At 47.8% G+C, this 6,190-nt stretch overlaps 1 protein-coding gene across 7 annotated transcripts in view; it reads right to left on the bottom strand.

The window, feature by feature from the left end:
- Positions 1 to 6,190, bottom strand: part of Eml1 (EMAP like 1) — a 162,427-nt gene that overhangs the window by 71,722 nt on the left and 84,515 nt on the right. Inside the window, exon 1 of one of the 7 annotated variants that reach the window (XM_029541181.1) lies at positions 3,241 to 3,261. The exons of the other annotated variants lie outside the window; for them this stretch is intronic. The gene's annotated coding sequence lies outside the window, so the exon portion shown is untranslated. Of the gene's footprint in view, positions 1 to 3,240; positions 3,262 to 6,190 lie in introns of those variants that run through there. 7 annotated transcript variants of the gene reach the window in all.

Raw genomic sequence — 6,190 nt, 5'->3', positions numbered from 1 at the left:
TCTGCCTCTGCCTCTGCCTCTGCCTCTGGAGTGCTGGAACTAAAGGCATGTGCCACCAATGCCCGAGTCGTTCTAAGCACTTTTGTGCAAGTAAGAATTCATATTTTGGAGCTAGACACATGGAAACAAGATACAGTAGAGAGAGCACAGCCCGGGCACACACAGTAGGGTTCTTGATCTCGATCATTAACCCTGGCAAGTGACTTGACCACTCTAGGTCCAATTTTCCTGCCTCTGGTGTTCTCATGAGAATGAATGTTAATGTGTACCTAACATCCAATATTCACACATTGAGTGTCTACTCACACAGTGGCAGTGTGTATCCACATAAGGGCGGGACATCCCTATCTGAACTCATTCGGACCAGGAGTGTTTCCAGTTTTGAAGTTTTTCAGGCCTGTTTTTCATTGAGTGGCCATGGCAAATGTCTGAAATCTAAAATCCACCACAGTGATACCCTAACAGTTTCGGGTTCCAGAGCCTTTTCTACTTTGAATTTTCAGATTAGGAATACTCTCGATGTGCAGATCACTGCCGCTAACGTTACTGTTATCACAACAGAAAGCAAAGCCTGACCTTCAGAGACACTGGCGATGCCAGTTGCCTGAAGTAAACCTGCAAACTGCAGCGCAAAGCCCATGAGATCACCTAGACTGCCCAGTGACAACCTCAAGACAGAGTGTGGTTGGCAAGACTGGCGTCCTCACATGCAGCACAGAGAGTGGCAGACACAAGGACTGTGTCCCCACCCAGCCTCCCTCTCCCACCTCAGTCAAGAGCAGAGCCCTGCTGACACCAGACAGGCTCTGTGACACCTCTGGTTCCAGAAACAAAAGGACAACCTTATAGCCCCCCTTCCTTACCCTCTGTTCCCAGGTAGCTACTCATGGTTATAAAAATTAAGTTTAATCAATGACTTTCATAGCTGTAAAAATGGCATAAAAGGGTCTTTGGGTAGCTTGTCTGTTTCATCCTATTTCTATCTATCTATCTATCTATCTATCTATCTATCTATCTATCTATGTTTTTCTGAGACAGTGTTTCATCTTATTTATTTGCTTAGGTTTTTTGAGATGGATTTTTTCATCCTATTTGAAAGGTCAAGGAATAATAGGGATTTTGTCCTTGTTGATCTTAAAAGAGGAGCCTAGGGTCTGTCTCCATGTTAAGGGGCTCACCCTTTATCTGCCAGCCCAGCATCATAGCCTCCGATGCACAGTGCCTTATCTCTGCTTATACGACATCCTTGCACTGAGCTGTCAGTCCACATCTCAGATGAGAACGAATCTCCCAGATGTCCTCCAAGGCCATGGTGTGGCAGTGGCAGAGCCAATCATAAACCCTAAGTTCTACACCAGATTGGCTGCTTATCCAAATGACAAGCACTCGTCCCAAACCATGAGGTTCTGACAGATATTGCTTGAGGGGAAAAAAAGCCCAGGGAAGAGGAACTGGGAAGAGGGATCAGTTAATAAATTTCTTGCTGGGCAAGCATAAGGATCTCAGTTTGGATCCCCAGGACCCAGATAAAAGTGGGGTGCAGCAGCCTCTGTAACACCCGGCTGGGGAGATGAAACTAGGTGTATCCCTAGAGTTCCAGGTAGAGTGTGAGACTGTGTATGTTTCTATTGCTGTGAAGAGATGTGACCAGAGCAACTTATAAGAGGGAGCATTTAATTGGGGGCTTGCTTATCGTTTGAGAGGGTGAGTCCATGGCCGTCATGGCGGGGAGCATGGCAGCAGGCAGGCAGGCATAGCTAGCGTTGGAGCAGTAGCTGAGAGTTTGTATCTGATTCACCAGCAGGAGGCAGAGAAAAAGAGACTGGACCTGGCAGGGGCTGTTGAAACTGCAACGCTCACCACTAGGGACTTGTCTCCTCCAGCAAGGCCACACCTCCTAATCCTTCCCAAAGAGTTCCACCACTGGGGATCAAATATTCCAATATGTGAGACTATGGGGGTCATTCTCATTCAAACCACAACAAAGAGTGTCTCAAAATATAAAGCAGAGAGCCACTAAAGAAGATACCCAATGTCAACCTGTGACCTCCATGTACACATACACACACACACACACACACACACACACAATACTTATTGAGATTTAACATTTCACAACAAATCATAAACACAATGATGAAAAAAAGTTGTGCTCAATCTTCAGAAAACCATCCCATAACATTTAACTTTCTTTACTATCTATTGTCTGCAGAAAGGTATTTTTATGCTCTGAGACCTAACAGGAAAAGGGACACAAGACATTCTGCATGGAAAATGGCATACACTTTGTCACTTTAAGGCCGGGACAGTTCTGGGTGACTGGAGGGGTAGGGGACACCCTGGATGAAGGATTTCAGCTATCTTCCCTCCAGGCCAAAGACAACATGGGTCAGTCTGGACCCAGAGTCCTGCTCATCCTGGGGCTGGGTCCTGTCCTTGGAGCGGTGACTCTGAAAGTCACTTCACAGAAAATTACGTGTGTGTTCCGTGTCTCGAGCCAGATACCATGATGCACAGGAGCTAATGAGTTTATGATTAGCCATGAAAGGATTCCACAGTGGCCCTCGACTGATAGAGAGGTTCTGTCAATACCTGCATGAGGAGCTTCAGCAGAGACTCCCGATCTGAAAGAGAGTAAGCTGAGCTTTTGCAAGCAGAGGCTGTGGGTCAGTAAAGACCGGGAGAAAAGGTCTCATTCCAAGTAGCACGGTGTGGCTGCATCTGATCCAGAAGATCTGTCAGCAATCCAGTGAAGTGTTCTCAGGCATCCCCCTGTCTCAGATGAGCTGGGACAACTGTTAACACTGCCGCTGTACATCACAGAGAGACTGACCAACAGATAACCATAGTAGAAACACGGGAACACAGACATGAGAGCAACATCCAGTTCCCACCATGCCTGAGGGCACAAGGCTGACAAGACAGTGACCTGAGGAGAGGCGAGAGCGAGGGCCATATGCAGGTGAGGGAAGAACAGAGATTCAAAACAAACACAGGTTTTCATGAATTCCTACCACGAAGTCAGAGGGAAACTATCAAGCTAAAAAGGTTCTCTGAAGGCATCATGGGAGTCCTTGAAATGTCTGGAAGTTAGTTAAATAGTGCAGTGTGCTGGAGATGCTGTACACACACACAAACACACACACACACACACACACACTCTCATACACACACTCACACTCACACACACCACATATACTATGCCCATGGAGCCACAGTGATCTCTTCCTAGGGACTCACTCCAAATAGACTTGAGTTCACGGCCAGCTGCAACCTCTTCTGCTGATGGACAGCACAGACTTCTGCTTGGTTCTCAGAACCCTGCTAAGGGCTACAAGGGGCAGAGGCCCAGTTAGATGTGTGTGGAGAGAAATGAAGGATAAAACACAGGTTTTTTTTTCATGTCAAAACTTATTTCAGACAGGAGCTTTCCTAAGTGAAAAGCAGGAAGCAGGATGGTTTTGTGGGTGGCCCTGGTGATGCCTGGATTTTGATGTTAATTCTGCTTTCCCAGGAGGAAAAATGTCTGGAATGAGGAATGAGACATGGACTCAGGTGACTTCTTGTGAACCCTCCCCTGAATGAATAGAGGAGCCAATCTCTGGGTGAGTAGGCGGGACTTCTGGGTTAGACAGAAGAGAGGAAGCAGGAGAGAGTTAGGGGCTTTTGGACTGGGATAGCGAGAGGGCAAGACGTAGCTACGAGTGTCTCCCAACTTATATGGAGAATCCACCAGGGTTCACCACCAGAGGATTTAGATTTATTATGGCTTAAAAGATTAGGATTCTAGTTGTTGCGCCCAGCAATCGATCGAGTTACCGTTGTTTCTGAACTAAGTTTTGTATGGCATTTTCCTTCACACGGCGGTTCGATTGGGTACGAGAGAAGGGTACGGCAGCAAAGCGTGGGTGTGCCTGAGGTGCACCACAAAGGCTATGGGGGTTTTGAAGCATGGGGCTGGCATGGTAGTGACCCGCCAATGGCAACTTGGCGAGCTGGGTGGAGAGATTTTGGATCTCTGAGTCTCCATGAGATAAGAAGTGGCCTGCAAGACTGCCGGGACAGAGAGTAGCAAGGCGTAGCACAGGACTTGCCATCCGCGTTTTAATATTTCCTGCAACAGGATGGGGTATAGAGTGCTCACCTAACATATGTGAGCCTCTGGGTTTTATCCCCAGACCCAGTAAACACAATTTAAAAAAAAAAAAAAAAAAAAAAAAAGGCAGGGAACACAGTACATTGAGGAGAATGGGCATCTGAGAGCTGACTCTGAAATTCCTTGGCATCTAGGAGCTACTAAATAAACTGTGACTGCCATGGTTAGCCTTGAACAACCAGGGCACGAATCCTGGGACAGTGACGACACCTGTGTGAACAGGGGATACAGTGATACCCTGCTGGCTCTACCCAAGGCTGTCCTGCAGCACGGAGACTCAGTTTATTGACTATAGAACTAGATGCCACGGGAAATGCTCATTCCACTGGAAAGTAAGTGTCATGGTTTGTTTTCTTCTCTGCTCTTTATCCCAAACCTAGAACGAGCTCAGCACACCATGGTACACAGCACACCTGTGTCATAGGAGCAAGCAACATGGCAGGCCCCAGTGTTCATCGAGCCCACAGTCTGTGCACACACACTGTGCCGTTTCTTTCTACAAAGAACACAATTGTCAGGATGGGGTTGTGTGGTTTCTTGATCGAATTTTGTCCGTCCTAAAGGTTCAGGATCGGAGAAGATGTATCACACCCAGTCATTGCAAGATCTAACCCAGAGCAGAAGACGCCAAGCTTCCAGCCCTCCTGCTACACCATGCTCAGCAGAAGGTGCCAGCTCTGAGCCCCCAGTCAAGATGCTGCTTCCCCTGCTACACCATGCTCAGCAGAAGGTGCCACCTCTGAGCTTCCAGTCAAGATGTTGCTTCCATGAGGCCAGAGCAAGGTTCATGTTGTCCACGCAGGAGGTGGCCGCCGCTATAGCCAGGGACTGGTACAAACATAGGAAAAGCAACTCATCTGCTGCCACCAGAGTCTCCTAAATGGTGGTTTTACAAAGAATAAAAGTCAAGTTATAATAAAACAAAGCTAGCTATGCACTGTACGCCGGCCTGGCACCCTGTGACCCTGTGCTGGCACCCAAGGGTGTGTGGCAAAGTTAAGGGTCTCAACTAGAATGGAAAGCCCTGGTCTGCTTCTGAGAGGCAGGGCTCCACAGAAGAAGCTTCTGGAACCCACACTTGTCACCACGTTGACACCCAGTGCCGATCCAGAAAACACAGATGGATTGGCCCGGTGACAGCTAACATGTCTGGTGAGGCAGAGTGGGACAAAGAAACGGAGGTTGGAAGAGAAAGGCTGGAGAGAGGCGTCAGCAGCCTAGAGTGGAGCCCAAAGATGTGAAAATAAAAATAACACACACAGACACACACAGACACACACAGACACAGACACATACACACACACATACACACGCACATACATGCGCGTACACATATGCATGCACACACACACATGCACATGCACACACACACATGCGCGCACACATACACATGCACACACATTCACACGTACACACACGCACAAGCATACACATGCACATGCACGCACATACACACGCATGCGTGTGTGCGCGCGCGCGCACACACACACACACACATGCATGCACACACAGGAGAAGGTGGATGCTCTGGCTTGAAGATCTGCCATACACTGTTCTCTACCATAAGCCCGAGCAGGAGAGTCAGGGCAGCTCAACGACCTTTCTGTGGAACATTCCTGACTATAAAGAGAAAACAAGAGACATTTCAAAACCAACAAACACAGGTGCCACAGAAACTGGCCCTGGACAGACCACCCGAGAGGGACTCTACAGAACAGGCTTAGAAAATGAGGGAGACAGCAGCTTGGGAGGCATGTTGAGAAGTATCTGTAAGGCACGTTCATGTTTTCTTTTCTTTGTTTTGTTGAACCCCAGCACTCTGTGGGCAGAGGCAGGCTGATCTCTGTGAGTTCCAGGCCAGCTCAGTCTACAGAGTGAACTCCAGGAGAGCCAGAGCTACATAATGAGACCCTGTCACAGAATAAATAAATGAATAGAAGGAAGGAAGGAAGGAAGGAAGGAAGGAAGGAAGGAAGGAAAGAAAGAAAGAAAGAAAGAAAGAAAGAAAGAAAGAAAGAAAGAAAGAAAGAAAGA

The sequence above is a fragment of the Mus pahari genome, chromosome 7 (genome assembly GCF_900095145.1).
Source record: "Mus pahari chromosome 7, PAHARI_EIJ_v1.1, whole genome shotgun sequence".
NCBI classification, from domain to species: Eukaryota; Metazoa; Chordata; class Mammalia; order Rodentia; family Muridae; genus Mus; species Mus pahari.
The sequence above is the reverse complement of the archived record's forward strand: the minus strand, read 5'-3'. Positions and strand labels throughout refer to the sequence as shown.